The 18,991-nt window shown below is 37.2% G+C and overlaps 1 long non-coding RNA gene across 1 annotated transcript in view; it reads right to left on the bottom strand.

The window, feature by feature from the left end:
- Positions 1–275: 275 nt before the first annotated feature.
- LOC117097007 overlaps positions 276–18,991 on the bottom strand; it is a 49,236-nt gene continuing 30,520 nt past the window's right edge. The window contains exons 2-3 of the long non-coding RNA XR_004442763.1: positions 5,321–5,389; positions 276–1,128 (exon numbers count right to left, since the gene is read on the bottom strand). This is a non-coding gene — a long non-coding RNA (uncharacterized LOC117097007). The remainder of the gene's footprint in view (positions 1,129–5,320; positions 5,390–18,991) is intronic.

Raw genomic sequence — 18,991 nt, 5'->3', positions numbered from 1 at the left:
ATTGCTTTTGGTGTTAATCAGTCCTAACATTATGAAATGTAGCCATTGAGAAAATGATAGGTGAATAATAGTTATTTAAATCAAGTATTTTTTTTCTTTTTTACTATAGTGAAAACCTCTGAAAACACTTTGGATATCTTAATTTTTATCAGAACTGATTCATCTGCTTTATTCATTTCAAAAATATTATTATGCTGTTGAAAGAAGAGTTTGCTAATGACAAATAGTCATGATTCCAACTTACATTTTGAAAAAGAAGCATGAAGTTGGAGGACTTGTGTAATTTCAAATTTTAATACAAAAGTACAGTAATCAACACAGTATGACATCAATATAATAATAGATATGTAGATCAATAAAACAGGATGAAGAACCCAGTAAAGAACCCACACATTTACAGTAAATTGATTTTTAACAAAGATGCCTAGGCAATTCAAGAGGAAAACAATAATCTTTACCACAAGTGGTGTTAGAAGAAATGGATCGCTATATGCAAAACAAAAACCAAACCAAAACGAAAATCCTTAGATGCTTACTTTACACCATATACATGTTTAAATAAACACGGATCTGAGACAGAAGTAGAAAAATTAAAACTATCCACATTTTAGAAGACGACATCTGATCAACAATGTGTGTCCTTAGGCAAGAATTTCTTAGACATGATTCTGAAAGCCTGATTCACAAAATAAAAACTGGCGAATTTGACTTCATCGAAATTGAAAACTGATGGTATTCAAAAGATCCCATTTCAAAAATGGAAAGGAAAACCACAAAGTGAGAAACATATTTGCAAATCATACATATCAGAAACACTTGTATCCAGAATATAGTTGTTATCTGTTGCCGAATTACTGTAATACTTAGCATCTCAAAACAACAAGTCACACAGTTTTGAGGGGCAGGAATCTGGAAGTGGCTTAGCTGAGTGGTGCTGGCTCAGGGTGTCTCAAGACAAGCTGTTGGCCAAAGCCACAGTCATCTGGAGCTAGAAAATTCCGTGCTCACTCACATGGTTGTTGGCAGACCTCGGTTCCTTGTTGGCTGTTGGAAGAATACCTCAGTTCCTTGTCCCAGGGGCCCTTTATAAGCCATCTGATTGTCCTCATGACACGGCAGCTGGATTCTCTGGAATGAATGATGCAAAGGGGTTTGGCAGGGGAGAGAAAGAAGCTGAGATGGAAAACACAGTCTCTTATAACCTAACCTTGGAAGTGATATGCCATCATTTCTGCTGTATGTTGTTTGGTTCTTTTGGTCAGACCAATCCTAGAGCAATGAGGAAGGCACTGCTCAAGGGTGTGAATGCTAGAAGATGAGCTCATCTGGCTATTGAACAGAATACATAAAGAACTTTTGAAGCTCAATAATAAGTGACAAATAACTCAACAAGAAAATGGGCAAAATATTTCAATAGGCATTTCACTAAAGAAGATATATGTATGGCTAAAAATAAAATAATAAAAACACCAAATGAAGATATGCTCAACATCATCAGTCATTAGGAGAATGCAAATTAAAATTACAATGAAATATCATTATATACCCACTAGAATGACTATAATCAAAAAGACTGACCATACCAAGTGTTGGCAAATATTTTGAGAAACTGGAACCTTTATATATTATTTGTGGGGATGTAAAACGGCACAACCCTTTTGAAGAACAGTTTGGGAGGTTTTAAAATTAAGCATCCATTTACCATATGACTCAGCAATTCTAATCTTAGGTATTTATCCAAGAGAAATAAAATCATATATTTAGATATCCACATAAAGATTTGTACATAAATGTTTATAAAATCATCACTTACAATAGCCAGAAACTGGAAACGACCCAAATGACCACCAATAGGTGATTGGAAAAAATAAAATTTGGTATCAGTACAACAGAATGATACTCAACAATAAAATAGAATAATCCATGCAACAAAATGAATGCATCTCAAAATCATACAAAATGAAATAAGTCATTTCTATGAGTTTTCTATCACTACCATAATAGGAATCTACAAACTGAATGACATAAAACAATACAAATGTATTAGCTTATCATTTTGGAAGCCATAAGTCTACATGGGTCTCACCAAGCTAAACTGACAGGGCTGTGTTTCTTTCTGGAGGCTCTAGAGGGTAATCTATTCTCTGACTGTTCCCTTCTAGAGGTCCCCTCCATTTCGTGACTCATGGCTCCCTTCCTCCAACTTCAAAGCCATCAATGGCTGACTGAGTCTTTCTTGCATTGCATCTCTCTGACTTTTCTTCCATTATTGTATCTCTCTGACCCAGTTGAGAAAGGTTCTGTGCTTTTAAGGGCTGAAGTGATTACACTGGGCCCATCCAGATAGTTCTGGATAACCTCCGCATTTATAAGTCTTATTTACATTGGCAAAGTCCCCTTTCCAGTGTGATGTAACATATTGACAAGTGCAGGGGATTTTATTTTGCAAACCACACTTTTTATATGAAATTTCTAGAAAAAGCAAAAATAAGTAGATGAAAATTATATCAGTATTTGCTGGGACTGGGGGTGGGAGCAGATTTCACTAAAAATGGACATTAAAGATCTTTTTAGAATGACAGAAGTTATCTAAAATGGAATCTATCATAGTTACACAATTCTAAATTTTACTAAAAATCATCAAATTGAATATTTTCAATGGGCGAATTTTATATGTAAAATATAGTTCAATAAAACCATTAAATATTTTTAAGTGAATAGAAAAAAGCAAAGAAAAATAATTTATTGCAGTTAATACTATTAAAATAAGCCCTGAAAACATGGACCTCTTATCTGGGATTTTGACTCTTGGTGAATTTCTGTTTTCTCCCAATCAATTAAATAGTGTTTTGGCTTTTGTCATAAGCACATTATGTTTATATTCAATATATCATCTGCTGATCTTAAACACATTCCTATTACATCATTTGATAGAAGTGCATAAGTGTGAGACTTCTGAGTTCAAGGCCCCCCAAAAAGCTTTTCTTTTAATACTTTCATTGGATAAATTATGAGCACATCGACAGAAATGCTAGAATCAAATCTCAAATGCTTCATCCTACTATATGTGTAAAACTATGATTCATTATTATTAAGAATCATAACAAAGTTCATTCACCAATTAATTTTTTTTCACATAAATATGTGGTGAAACATTTATTTACAGTTTCCGTTGCCTGGCAAGTGGTAAACCACAATACTGAAAATTTATGTCTTTTCTTAGTACATAGACTTAGTGACAAAAAACCAAACACTGCATACACATTTGCTCCAGAAGTACTCAGAAGGGTCATGTTACCCTAGTGAAGAATAAAAGTACACACCTTGCACCTTTATTAGTGATGAATCATTAATTTATTCTGATTGGACTTAAAGTTATGAATGAGTCAGCTAACTGAACTGTGTGAAATGGTGGGTGGTACAGGGAGAAGTTTGATGCTGACATATTTAACTATAGATGTTAATGCCTTGCTGTGTATATTCCCATGATGAAATTGATTCTGCTTTTGCTTTGTGCCTCAAGGTCTCCTATAATTAAAGGTGTAATGTCTACGGATTGCTTTGAAATGAAGTTATCCGAAGAGAAGGTATTACCATATTACAGAGCTATCTGATTAAAGCTTGCCAAAACATTATGGACAAGAGTGAGGGCCCTAATAGTGCATGCCAACATGATCTCATCTTGAAGTATGAGAACGTAAGAATCAGCACATACTTCTAAATACTTACTTCAAAGAAATAAAGAGAGGCTAATTGTTTAGCTCATTTATTTTATTTTATTATTTCTTCACTACAATTTTTCCTACTCTATTTTTACTATTGTGGACTTTTCAAAATCCCTTAAAATTGATGGCCATGTATTAGCATGTAATTTAAAAAGCTTCAATTTCTTTTCCCATGTATGGGTTATGTTAACAAAATAATCAGGAGTTAAATAGATATATCCCTGGGAAATGCAATTTTAGAGATGTTTATCAATGTCTATATTTCATTAGTTATTTATAAAGTAGGACTTTGAGGCAGAAACAATTTTTCCATTATATCTGTAACCACAAAAGATGAAAGATGCATTCATTTTTTTTCTTCAACTTTTATTTTAAGTTTCAGGGGATGTATTCATTTTTAACTAAGCGGAAGTAATGCTTGAACCATGAATAAAGATACAGATTCATTTGACTAGGCTTTGTTGGTCTGATTCATTAATAGCTTTTTAAACGTTAACATTCTTACCAAGCAATTTTTATTTCTTAAAAAAAAATCCTGAGTTTAATAACAGGTTAGAGTAGTTTCTGTTACCAAAATGACTTTGGAATTCCACATAATTAGAATCAGATAAAATGTATGTTCTGCAACCAATTTCAAGGGTGCTATTTAAAAAAACCATGACAACACCAGGATTTAATTTCTGACCTGTTTCTCAGATCTTTTTATTTAATCTGCAATCCAGCATTAAAAAAAAAAAAAAAATCCCACAAGGAAGCACTCTACTCAAGAAGAGATAAACCCAGGTAAAGAATTATTTTTCTTGAGAAGTGACTGGGATCAAGAGAGACTGACAGACCTTTTGTTTCTTGTCAGGAAACCTGGATTTCCATTTGATTCCCACAGAAACCTATTGTGCAATCTAGAAATATGTTATGTCCTTAGCATAAATGAATGGAATTGACTATATAAACTTTTATGAAAGTGAGTTCTAAAACCCTATTCTAGAACTCAAAAGGTTAATACCTTGTCTATAAACAAATGGACTGAAAAGTCACCTTTGAAGTTTAGAAGCTGGATCTCAAATTCTAGGCCTGTTCATGAAACCACAGGTTTACTGGAGCAGATAAAATAAGGAAAATCTTGTGAAAATTTCTCAGAAGTTAAACCCACCAGAAATGTGCATAATTTTTGCATTTTCCACATCTAAGCTTCTGGTCAATTAGAAAGACTATGGTCAAAAGCGGCACATTGCTTAGATGCTGGCATTGATTTAATTAAAAGGAAAAATGGAAGAAAATGAATTCTAAGAATGGGGCAAATCTTAATGCCTTAATTTGTTTTGTGCTGTGAGTCTGAGCAATTTCTAAAGAACAGAGATTTATTTCTTACCATTCTGGAGTAATACACCACAATTTAGGCTTTTCCTAGCCTGCTCCTCTAAATTCTTTCATACTCTACCCATTACCCAGTTCCAGAGTGGCTTCCAGTTTTAGTTATTTGTTATAACAAGGGTGCCACTCCATTGTACCAATTTTCTATCATAGTCCATTCTGTGCTGCTATAATAGGATACCTGAGACTGGGTAATTTATAAAGAACAGGGATTTATTTCTTACAGTTCTGGAGGCTGAGAAGTCCAACATTAAGGTGCTTGTATCTGGTGATGGCTTTTGTGGTGCATCATCCTATGGCAGAAGGTGGAAGAGTAAGAAAGCATGAGAAGGCAAGAAAGAGTTGAAATCACTTTTATCAGGAACCCGTTCCCATGATAATTAATCCATTCCTGTGATAAGAGCATTAATCCAGGTCTGAGCCCTCATGATCTAATTACCTCCTACAGGTCCCGACTCTCAACACTGTTGCATTGAGAATTAAGTTTCCAACACGTGGAGATAGGTCAGCCTGTCTCAAGAGAGGGGTCACTTGTGTGTAGGGCAGAAAGGGGTTATGGGAAGAGTTTATTTTACCTGTTACTGTATCTCTCTCACCAAGCTCTCTAGCTGCTCTCATGAAAATGTGCATTTTGGGGGACACATTCAAACCACAGCTGTTAAGTAACTCTCATTTTCCCCTTGTTCCCATACCCATAGTCAAGCTACATGAAATGTTTTTGTTTTTTGTATTTTTTTTTCCAATTAGAAGTAAATAGTTGTAGCTACTTCAGTTTAATAAATATCACTGAAGAGCATTTCATGAGACAAATTCAGTAGATAAACCTAAAGGTCCTTGCTGACATTTTTTCATGTCAGCTTTAATAGTTTCTTAATCTCATTTTAATTATCTTAGTTTAAAAGCCAGATTCTAAATGGGTTACATAGAATGACCAGTGGACAAAAACTAAAGGAGTCATTTTAGGTTGGAGGCTTTATTTATTTATTTTTTTGAAACAGAGTCTTGCTCTGTGGCCCAGGCTGGAGTGCAGTGGTGCAATCTTGGCTCAGTGCAACCTCCGCCTCCTGGATTCAAGCGATTCTCCTGTCTCAGCCTCTCGAGTAGCTGGGTTTACAGGCATGCACCACCATTCCCAGCTAACTTTTGTAATTTTAGTAGAGATGGGGTTTCGCCATGTTGGCTGGAGGGTTTTAAATGAGTATTTGCTCCAATTAGAGGCTGCTTTGGTAGTCATTGCCAGATCTGGTGCCTTGTATGGTGCCTGGTGCATGGGAGAGAATTATTAAATGTTGGATTAATGAACAGACATACCTCAACCAGGCTTTATTGGGTCAGCTTGTCTTAAGAGAGGAGTCACTTGTTTGTAGGGCAAAAAGGGGTTATGGGAAGGGTTTATTTTACCTGTTACTGTATCTGTCTCGTCAAGCTCTCTACCGGCGCTCATGGAAATGCTGCTCTCTGTAGCTTCCCTGACCATATATTTCCAGAAATGCCACATCACAAATATTACACAGGAAATAAAGCATCTAAAATTGTCAACCCTCTGACCAGAATGTCTTTCCTCTGACCCACAACTTGTGCTAAAAAATCAAACCCCAAACCCCATGGAATTTTAAAATTTGGGGTTTCTGGTGCTGAATATTTTGTGATTTGTCTTCTCTTGAGGCTTTAAAATTTCTATATACCGGTACAAGTAAATATAGAGGTAAAAAATAAATAGGCTTTTATTGGACAAGTGACTTTGAGTGCACACTGTAACGTGTTTGAGGAGAGATTTTATAATAAAACTTAGTCGGTCCAACAAAGCCTAAATGTTTATGTAGCTCATTCAAACTTGTCTGTGTCCTCAAATTGACACTGTTTTACTTCATGCCATATCAGATAAAGTTTAATGTGTTTATCTCTAGGAGAAAGAGCTTCTTGTCAAACACGAAAATAAGAGAGAAAGAGGTGGAGTTTCCTCACTGAAATTAGTCAGTAACATGCTGTGTCCATTATGAACCCTCACATTCAACAAAGTGGAGAATGCCAGGATACTGCAGCAAATGGAGTTTTGCTGAAGATCAAAGCAATATAAGCTGCTGTAACAGACTTTATGTTCTGTCTTTGCATTTCCTGTAGGTGGTGAGCTCCTGAATTGTGGTAATTACCAGTCCTTGATTGAAGGCAATTCATTTCCTTCCTGACACTGAAAATATCAAACACCAAGCTGCCTCTCGATGGCCCTGACTTTACAGCCCATTTGTAATTATTCTGGTCAGTTGCAAGGGGAGGTAAGAATTAGAATATGTCTTGTTTAAGAGATTCTTTAAGTTCCTTGCTGGAGCTTATTTTTAAATACCCTCGGTAATTTGTTTTATATTCATAAACAAACTAATTTGATCACTTCAAATTCTTACCAATTTTTAATTAGTCTGATAATAAAAAATTATACCTTATCCAAGTATACTTTTACAAAAAATTGTATAATTCTATGACCTAACTGAATTGCAAAATTAAAATTGTGCACAAACATTTTTTAGGTTGAAAAGTTTAAAAAGAAAAAAGCATGTATAAAAATACACTCTAGTTTTCATTTTCAGATAGAGTAATTATATCTGTCATCTATAAAATTTATATATATGAAAGAATCTATATTTTTCATGTATTTATATATAAAAGCAATCATATATATATGATTTTTACCTTAGGTAGCTCCAAAGATAAAATTCTTAAGATTGATAGGGAGCTGAGAAGAAATTTTAAATAGTGGATATAACTTGTAATCATTTAAGATTTAATTAAGTCACATTTTCAGCAGATGTTCTAATAAATACAATAGTAGAAATTAGCATTATTATTAGGATAGTGCCTGAAATAAAGGGTGTAAACATTACATAAAGCTTGGATAGAGAGCTGTAGGCTCAGAATCAAAAAACTTCAGACTGGAAACAAATTTAGTCAATTTCTGAGTTTTACAGTTAAAATTCAGTTTCAGACAAACTGTCTCAAGTTAAATTGTCACTTCCTGGCTTAGTTGAGGCAATAATTCGTGTCTTCTAATTCATTTACTCTGGTGTTTTAACATTTTTAACATTACTATATGTATTGAACTATTCCTATAATTATTAATTTAAACTCTCAAGTTAAACTTTTACATGCAGAATAATACCTAAACATATTTTATATAGTGCTATACATCTTGCAGATAACATTCAATTTTTTATTGCTTACTCCATATTTATTTCTTTTGTACCAGCATAATTATGGCAGTAGAGGAAAGTTAAAAAGAAAGGGCAAATGCACACAATTTTCACCATCATATATAATTTTTAGTTTTTACTTCTAGAATTTATCCATGCTTACATATTTTCTGAAGTTGTAATGATGAGGAAATACAATCTTTGTTCTGTTTTATTTAATTAACATTATATTATGACATTGTCATGTTCACAATTACTACTTTAGCAACTACATAATATTTCACTGACTTAATTTGATAATTATCCAGTCATTTCCCTCTCATGAGTGATTAGGTCATTTCTAATATTACTATAAAAAATACTGCGAGATGGGCAGATCACGAGGTCAGGAGATCGAGACCATCCTGGCTAATATGGTGAAACCCTGTCTCTACTTAAAAATACAAAAAAAAAAAAAAACTAGCCGGGCGACGAGGCGGGCGCCTGTAGTCCCAGCTACTCGGGAGGCTGAGGCAGGAGAATGGCGTAAACCCGGGAGGCGGAGCTTGCAGTGAGCTCAGATCCGGCCACTGCACTCCAGCCTGGGTGGCAGAGGAAGACTCCGTATCAAAAAAAAAAAAAAAAACTGTCGTGAATTTCTTTGTGTACATTGCTTTTCTATATTGTTTGTCTTTTGATTTTTTTTGTATGGATAAATCATATTATGCTTATATGGATAAATTATGTCATATAAGCTCGTGTGATTAAACAGCACAGTCCCTCTTTTACCTGAAGTGGAATATGAAAACAGCAGAGAAGCTACAGGCAGAACTGGCCCTATGTGCAGAAGGGTACGCAGAAGTCTGCAAAGATAATTTATAGGACAACCCCCCAAATCACCCCCAGCAGTCTTTCCTAAAATTTCCAACAATGCTCTGTCGCCCAGGCTGGAGTGCAGTGGCCGGATCTGAGCTCACTGCAAGCTCCGCCTCCCGGGTTTACGCCATTCTCCTGCCTCAGCCTCCCGAGTAGCTGGGACTACAGGCGCCTGCCACCTCGCCCGGCTAGTTTTTTGTAGTTTTTAGTAGAGACAGGGTTTCACCGTGTTAGCCAGGATGGTCTCGATCTCCTGACCTCGTGATCCGCCCGTCTCGGCCTTCCTAAGTGCTGGGATTACAGGCTTGAGCCACCGCGCCCGGCAAGAGGTAAGTTTTTAATAAAGTTAAGGCATTTCTAGACTAAACAAAGGAAAAGCATTAGCTAACACATATGCAGGGTGTAGTTTATATGGTTAATTCCCATTACCAATCATAAATTCTTAGGCAGCATAGACTCAGTTCTTCAAATAAGTATTAAGAACAATATTGAGAGCATGACACTATGATGTCTCTTGAGTGAAAGAAGAGAATTGAACTTCAATCTCTCATACATTATAAACATGTTTCCTACACAAAACACATACCAGTCAATGAAAAGATCATGCTTTTCACAAGTTCTTTAGGACTCAGGCCCAGAATTTACAAGATTGTTGTGATTTAGTCACTCATTATTGTTCAGCATTTATTTTCCTGGCATATACAGCTATACAGCTACCATGTATTGCAAAGCTACAATGCCTCAGCCACTTTTTTTCATGATCTCATTTAATCCTTATAATAACTCTCTATAGTATCCATTATTTCTCTCATTTGACATATGTGTACATTAAGGCCCAGAATGTTGAAGTATTTTGTATAACATCACTAGGTCTGAGTTCTTAAGTGGCATAGCCAAAATTCACCTTTCTCTGAATGATTATTCTGTAAGTACTCCTTAGTGAGCAGGGATTTCTACCATAATATGTCAATAGCTTTTTGGGGCTATCTGAATTCTCTTGTGATTTTTCTATTCACAAAACTTGAACAACCTCTTAGTTAATTCTTTTTCCCAGAATGTCAGTCATGCTGGACATTTGCTCTACTGTTAAACATGTAACTAGAGAAATACAAGTGGGAACCACATTTGTGACCCAAAATGAACTTTTCAAAATTTTTTGAAATGCTATAAATATTTTGCACTCACTCTTCATGACTAAAGTGTACTAAAATCACAACAGATATTCCAAATCAGCAGTTGTGTTGCCAATGGAATCTCAACAATATTAATTCAGATTTAACAACCACTCTGATTCATCTCCTTAGATTCAAGTCCCATAAAAACACAGGATGAAGTCTCATGACTTTTATTAAAATGTCTGTAAATATAAGCCCTAAAAAGCAATGAACTCTGATATGGTGTTTGGATCTGAAAAGTTTTGGAGAAGAAAAAGAATGTAAGAATATACCTGCACCATAAGCATAGCAACTTCAGATTTAATGACTTTTTTTGTTAAATTTTGTTCAGTAACTAAGCTGATCTCTCAGAAAATCATTTAAAATTACAAGAATGTAATTATGTAGTGTTGGAAAGATCTTGGTACACAATAAAAAAAAAAAAACTTTTCTTTCATTGCCTCAAAAACTTCACCCAAAAAAAGGATTGAATGAATTCCAAGTTTTTAAAGTTTAAGAATTCTACTACAAATTTAACTTCAAGGAGAAAATACTCTAAGTTATAATTAATGAATTATTGTTAAATGTTTAGGACACAAAGTCTCATACTAGAAATCCACACACACAAAAAAAAGTTTTGAATCCATAATAGGTAGAAAGATAGTGGGTGATATGGTTTGGCTCTGTGTCCCTACTCAAATCTAATTTTGAATTCTACTCCCATAATTCCCAAGTGTTGTAGGAAGGACCCAGTGGAAGACAATTTGAATCATGGGGGCGGTTTCCCCCATACCCTTCTCATGTTACTAAATAAGTCTCAGGAGATCTGATGGTTTTATCAGGGGTTTCTGCTTTTGCATCTTACTCATTTTCTCTTGCTACTGCCATGTAAGAAATGCCTTTCACCTCGTGCCATGATTCTGAGTTATCCCCAGCCATGTCGAACTCTAAGTCCAATTGAACCTCTTTTTCTTTCCAATCTTGGGTATGTCTTTATCAGCAGCATGAAAATGGACTAATACAGTACATTGGTACCAGTAGAGTGGGGTATTGCTGAAAAGATACCCAAATGTATGGAAATGACTTTGGAACTGGGTAACAGGCAGAGGCTGGAACAGTTTGGAGGGTTTGAAGAAGAAAGGAAAATGTGGGAAAGTTTGTAACTTCCCTGTGACTTGTTGAATGGCTTTGACCTAAAGCCTGATAGCGATATGGATAATAAGGTCCAGGCTGAGGTGGTCTCAGTTGAAGATGAGGAATTTATTGGGAACTGGAGCAAAGGTGACTCTTACTAAGTTTTAGCTAAGAGACAGGCAACATTTTGCCCCCGTCCTAGAGATTTGTGGAATTTTGAATTTGAGAGAGATGATGTAGGGTATCCGGCAGAAGAAATTTCTAAGCAGCAAACCATTAAAAATGTGACTTGGGGCCAGACACGGTGACTCATGCCTATAATCCCACACCTTGGGAGGCTGAGGTGGGCGGGTCACTTGAGTCAGGAGTTCAGGACCAGCCTGGTCAACATGGTGAAACCCATATCTACTAAAAATACAAAAATTAGCTGGGTGTGGTGGCATATGCCTATAGTCCCACCTACTTGAGAGGCTGAGGCAGGAGAATTGCTTGTACCAGGAGGTGGAGGTTATAATGAGCTAAACTCACACCACTGCACTCTAGCCTGAATGACAGAGAAGAGAATCACTTGTAGCAGGAGGCAGAGGTTACAATGAGCTGAGATCACACAACTGCACTCCAGTCTGGATGACAGAGTAAGACTCTGTCTCAAAAAAAAAAAAAAAAAATGTGACTTGGGTGCTGTTAAAAGCATTCCATTTTAAAAGGGAAACAAAGCATAAAAGCAGAAAATTTGCAGCCTGATGATACAGTAGAAAAGAAAAACCCATTTTTTGAGGAGAAATTCAAGCTGGCTGCAAAAATTTGCATAAGTAACAAGAAGTCCAATGTTAATCCCCAAGACAATGGGGAAAATGTCTCTAGGACATGTCATAGGCCTTCATGGCAGCCCCTCCCTTTACAGACCCAGAAGCGTAGGAGGAAAAAATGGTTTTGTGGGCCAGGCCTAGGGTCCCCATGCTGTGTGCTGCCTAGGGACTTGGTGCCCTGCATTCCAGCTGCTTCAGCCATTGCTAAAAGGGGTCAAGGTAGAGCTTGGCTTATGGTTTCAGAGGGTGCAAGTCCCAAACCTTGGCAGCTTCCATATGGTGTTGAGCTGGCAGGTGTACACAAGTCAAGAATTGAGGTTTGGGAACCTCCACCTAGATTTCAGAATGTGTATGCAAATGCCTGGATGCCCAGGCAAAAGTTTGCTGCAGGTTGGGGCCCTCATGGAGAACCTCTGCTAGGGCAGTGTGGAAGGGAAATGTGGGGTTGGAGCCTCCACACAGAGTGCCTACTAGGGCACTGCCTAGTGGAGCTGTGAGAAGACGGCCATTGTCCTCCAGATCCCAGAACAGTAGATTTACCGACAGCTTGCACCATGAACCTGGGAAAGCTACAGACACTCAACACCAGCCTGTGAAAGCAGCCAGGAGGGAGGTATACCCTGCAAAGACACAGGGGTGGAGTTGCCCAAGACTTTGGGAACCTATCTCTTGCATCAGTGTGACCTGGAAGTGAGACATGGAATTAAAGGAGATCACTTTGGAGCTTTAAATTTTGACTGCCCCACTGGATTTCAGACTTGCATAGGCCCTGTATGCAAGTCTTTGTTTTGCCAATTTCTCCCATTTGGAACGGCTGTATTTATCCAATACCCATATTCTCATTGTGTCTAGGGAGTAACTAGCTTGCTTTTGACTTTATATGCTCATAGGCAGAAGGGACTTGACTTGTCTCAGATGAGACTTTGGACTGTGGAGTTTTGGGCTAATGCTGAAATGAGTTAAGACTTCGGGAGACTGTTGGGAATGCATAATTGGTTTTGAAATGTGAGGACATGAGATTTGGGGGGGTCACGGGTGGAATGGGTTTTGCTCTGTGTACTCACCCAAATCTCATCTTGAATTGTATTCTCATAATTCCCATGTGTTGTGGGAGTAACTCAATGGGAGATAATTTAAATTTATCTCCCATACTGTTCTCATGGTAGTGAATAAGTCTCATAAATCTGATGGTTTTATTAAGGGTTTCTGCTTTTAAATCTTCCTCATTTTCTCTTGCCACCACCAGGTAAGAAGTGCCTTTCACCTCCCTCCATGATTCTGAGGCCTCCCCAGCCATATGAAACTGTAAGTCCAATTTAACCTCTTTCCGTACCTGACCTGATAATGTCAGGTACGTCTTTATCAGCAGCATGAAAATGGACTTATACAGTGGCCATTAATCACTTGAACGTTTAACTGTGAAGAATTAAATTTTGCTACATATTCAGCCTAACTTTACATAGTTAGCTAAGCTCTATATCATTACATAATTACAAATATAGTTATATGATGAGTTAAGTCCTATGAAAAAGAAAGAATATGATTCCATGTAGGTACACACAGTCCTCAAAATTTGCTTGTAAATTATTTGGCTTTTAAAACATAATTTTTGATAGAAAATATTTTAAATTATAGCCTCTCCCCACCTGAAACCTATTGAATGTGTAATTCAGTTGAATTGTGCTTATTATACTTGAGACAGAACTCTGAGTTCAGGAAGGAAGGAGGTAGAGAACAAATATTTACTTCTTTCTGGCTACAGGACTGGCTGTGAATAAAATTTGGCATAGGCAATATACATGGGAATTTTTTTACTTTTTTATATTTATTCCTCTCTCACTTGAATATTGCTGCTATTTGGGTATACTATGCTCATTTCCTAATTTAAACTATGCTTATTAGCACACTTCCCGGGACCAGCCTACCCCTCAAACTATTCTGTGCCTCAAAATTATCTCCTCCATTCTTGTTGCTGCTACAGTGCCTTGCACATAGAAGTCACACAATAATTATTCATTAAAAGAATGAATGAAATAAGAAACATAGAAAGTCTTAGAGAAAGCACCAACCTAACAGGAAGAAAAGATGTGGCTTTAATTGATCCTTTGCCTCTTTACTTCCTCTACATTTACATTCTCAGCTATTCTTCAAGTTTTATACAGTTGTTGTTCTGTATAATGATTTCTTGAAGGCAAAAGCCTGAGCTCCAACAAGGTTAGGGGGCATCAGTGCAGATGTTTTATGCACATTTTTAGAATTGGTGTTGATAGAAGTCTCATTTTTAAATGATGTAAAAAATGAGACTGTATAGCCTGATTCATAATGCTCAAAAGACCATTATGAATCATTATGAAACAAAGCAAACACATAGTTGTTGTATGATATAGCAGTTCTAGACTTGCTTCATGTGTTTCAAACAGTGATGGTTCCTTAGGAAGTCACATCTCTGTGCTATCTAACACATATAGAGGCACGACAAAACAATACAGTTACTGTGCTCTAATGTAGTTCATGGCCAACACTGCTTAGTGCTGAGTGTGGCACCCACGGTAATTTGTGGGCGAGGTGCCTCCTTAGGCCTTTCCTGTGTTGCATACCTATCTCATTGCTAAACTGCGTCTGGTTAGAAAGCCCATCCACATGCTCTTGTATGGTCAAAAAGGAGAGACTTCCTCTATACAGAACTCCCTCAATGCCCGGCATGGGCACATGGCAGGCTGACAGCCAAAATGTGCCCACTAAGCCCCTAACAAATGAATCATGAATCTGGGTGACTGGAGAGACAAATGTTTACCATGGAATGGTAACAAAAAAGTCTGGGCTTTTTGCCATTTCGGAAAAAAAAAAAAAAAAAGAAAAGAAGCATGTGATCCTTCTTATCCTTTCCCAGATAGAGCTCTGAGAAGGTGTAGTACAATCAACTCAGTCTTTGGAGGGGCATATTGACAATAAAATGATACTTTGTATAATTCCACAATTTTATGTGTGTGTGTGTGTGTGTGTGCGCGCGTGCAGTGATTTTCTCTCTTGTGGTGACTGATTTGCTTTACCATAAAACAAAGTAGGATGATACTATTATAATTTATCCTTTCCTATCACATCGTGTTTTAATTTAAGATTATACAGCAAATAGACTGTGTTATTACTCATTGAACACCAAGAATGAAGAAAGAATAATATAAGGTTTTTGAGTATGGTTCTTTTCTCTGCTCAGTATCAATTCTAGCTCTGCCACTATCTGGCTGTGGGATGTTTGGTAAGTTACTTAACATCTTCCCCTATAATGTGGTCATTGAAACTAGACAATACGTGTATATGTATTAAGTGCCTGGAACAGATTAATAATAAATGCCAGTTGAAAATTATTTATTTGCAGAGGATGATGGTGGATAGGACTAGCTTGCAGCTCCTGCCCACATGGACAGAGCAGCATGTGGAGACTCACATAGTGAACTTTTGTTCCAAGAACTATCACAGGAACATACCAGGAAAGCCGAGATAATCCACAGACCCTTTGAAGGAATGGGATCACTGCTACAGGCTCTCTGAGATGCCAAAAAACTGTGAGTTGAGTTGCTTTCTCAGGAGGGACTGAGAAAGGTGGTGGTCTGGGACATGTTCTCTGCCTGTCACTAGCTGCCTGAAAATAGACTTAGTGCTGCAGAGGGGATAGGTGGGACTGAGACCAGCCTTTTAAGACTGCAGGCTGTGTGGGAGCAGGGTGAGGCCTGTGACTGCTGGCTTTCCCCTACTTCCCTGGTGACCTGCATGATGCAGCAGAGGCAGGTATAATCCCCCTGGGAATATCACTTCATTAGACTGGGAACCACACCACCATCCCCTACAGCAGCCGCAACAAGCCCCACACAAGGAGAGGCTGGGCTCAGACAAACCTATCCGTGCCCCCACCTGGTAGTCTTTCTCTATTCACCCTGGTAGCCAAAGACAATGGTCATAAACTTTTAGGGGCTCTATGGCCCTGCTCACCTTCTGAGAAACCCAAATACTTAACCAGGTAGCCCTAGGGCCAGTTTGCATACTCCCTATAGGACCACAACTGATGCGCTCTTGAAAGCGCCACCTCCTGGGTGGAGGCAAACCAACACAAAACCAGTGCACTAAACAAAAACACAACCAAAAACCCTCATAGAGTCCATTTCACTCCCCTGCTACTTCCACCAGGGCAGGTGCTGGTATCCACAGCTGCAAGACCTGAAGATAGACCATATCATAGTCCTCTTTGCAGACACTCCTTAGTACCAGCCTGGAGTCCAGTAGCTCTGCTGGGTGACTAGACCCAGAGGAGCAAAAACAATCACTACAGTTTGGTCTCAGAGAGCTCCATTCTTAGGGGAAGGGGGAGAACACCACATCAAGGGAACACCCTTGAGACGAAAGAATCTGAAAAGCAGCCCCTGAGTCTCAGATGTTCCCTCTGACATAGTCTACCCAAATTGGGGGGAACCAGAAAAACAATTCTGATAATATGATAAAACTTATAAAGTCCTAAAGGACTTATAAACTTCTTTAGGACTCCCAAAAGATCATACCAGCTCACCAGCAATGGATCCAAACCCAAACAAAATCTCTAAATTGCCAGAAAAAGAATTTGGAATGCTGATTATTAAGCTAATCAAGGAGTCACCAAAGAAAGGTGAAGTCCAACTTAGATAAATCAAAAACATGATACAGGGAATGAGAGGAAAACTCTTCAGTGAAATAGAAACGATAGATAAAGAAAAATCACAGCTTCTGGAAAGCAAGGACACACTTAGAGGTATTGAAAATGCACTAGAAAGTCTCAGCAAGAGAATCAAATGAGCAAAAGAAAGAACTGCAGAGCATCAAGACAAGGCTTTCAAATTAACCCATTTTGTTAAAGAAAAAAAAAAAAGAAAAAATATTTTTTCAAACTGAACAAAGCCTCCAAGAAGTTTGGGACTATGCTAAATATCCAAACCTAAGAATAATTGTTATTCCCAAGGAAGAAGAGAAATCTAAAACTTTGGAAAACATGTCTGAGAGAATATTCTAGACATCCAAATGCAAGAAGCTCAAAGAACACCTGGAAAATTCATTGCAAAAAGATCATTGCCTAGGCAAATAGTTATCATGTTATCTGAAGACCAGATGAAAGAAAGAATCTTTAGAGCTGTGAGGCAAAAGCATCAGGTGACCTATAAAGAAAACCCTATCAGATTAACAACAGATTTCTCAGCAGAAACCCTACAAGATGGAAGGGATTGGGGTCCTATATTTTAGCCTCCTTAAACAAAACAATTATTAGACAAGATTTTTGTATCCAGCCAAACTAAGCTTCATAAATGAAGGAAAGATACAGTCTTTTCCAGACAAACAAATGGTGTGAGAATTTGCCACTACCAAGCCAGCACTACAAGAACTGCTAAAAGGAGCTCTAAACCTTGAAATAAATCCTCAAAACACACCAAAATAGAACCTTCTTACAGCATAAGTCTTATATGATCTATAAAACAATAACACAATGAAAAACCTACAACAAGGTATTCAGACAACAAATAGCAAAATGAATGAAATAATACCTCATATCTCAATACTACATTGAATGTAAATGGCCTAAATGCTGCACTTAAAAGATACAGAATGGCAGAATGGATACAGATTTACCAATCAAGTTTCTGCTGTCTTCAGGAGACTCACCTAACACGTAAGGACTCACATAAACTTAAGGTAAAGGGGTGGAAAAAGATATTTCATGCAAATGGACACCAAAAGTGAGCAGAAGTAGCTGTTCTTATGTCAGACAAAACAAACTTTAAAGCAACAGCAGTTTAAAAAGACAAAGACAGACATTATATAATGATAGAAGAACTAGTCCAACAGGGAAATATCACAATTCTAAATATATGTGCACCTAACACTGGAGCTCCCAAATTTAAAAACAATTACTTCTAGACCTAAGAAATGAGATAGACGGCAACACAATCAGAGTGGGAAATTTTAATACTCCACCGACAGCACTAGACAGGTCATCAAGACAGAAAGTCAAGAAACAATGGACTTAAGGTACACCCTAGAACAAATGAACTTAACAAATATTTATAGAACATTCTACCCAACAACTGCAGAATATACATTCTATTCATCAGCACATTGAACATTCTCCAAGATAGACCATATGATAGGCCACAAAACAAGCCTCAGTATATTTAAGAAAATTGAAATTATATCAAGTACTCTGTCAGAACACAAAGGAATAAAATTGGAAATCACCTCCTCCAAAAGGAACCCTCAAAATCATGCAAATATATGGAAATTAAACAACCTGCCCCTGAATGCTCACTGGGCAAACAGTGAAATCAAGATGGAAATTAAAAAATTATTCAAACTGAGTAATTGTGATACAGCCTACTAAAATGTCTGGGATACAGCAAAAGCAGCGATAAGAAGAAAGAAAGCCTATATCAAAAAGCCTGAAAGAGCACAAATAGACAGTCTAAGGTCACACCTCACAGAACTGGAGAAAAAAGAACAATCCAAACCCAAACCCAAATCCAGCACAACAAAAGAAATAACCAAAATCAGAGCAGAACTAAATGATATTCAAACAAAAAAGTACAAAAGATAAATGAAACAAGAAGCTGTTTTTTTGAAAAGTTAAATAAAATAGATCATTTGTGAGATTAACCAAGTAAAGAAGTGAGAAAATCCAAGTAAGCTCAATTAAAAATGAAACGGGAGATATTACAACTGATACCACAGAAATACAAAAGATTATTCAA

The sequence above is a fragment of the Trachypithecus francoisi genome, unplaced genomic scaffold (assembly GCF_009764315.1).
Source record: "Trachypithecus francoisi isolate TF-2019V2 unplaced genomic scaffold, Tfra_2.0 Lachesis_group15, whole genome shotgun sequence".
NCBI classification, from domain to species: Eukaryota; Metazoa; Chordata; class Mammalia; order Primates; family Cercopithecidae; genus Trachypithecus; species Trachypithecus francoisi.
Note: the sequence above shows the minus strand (reverse complement) of the source record. Positions and strands in the feature narration are given on the sequence as shown.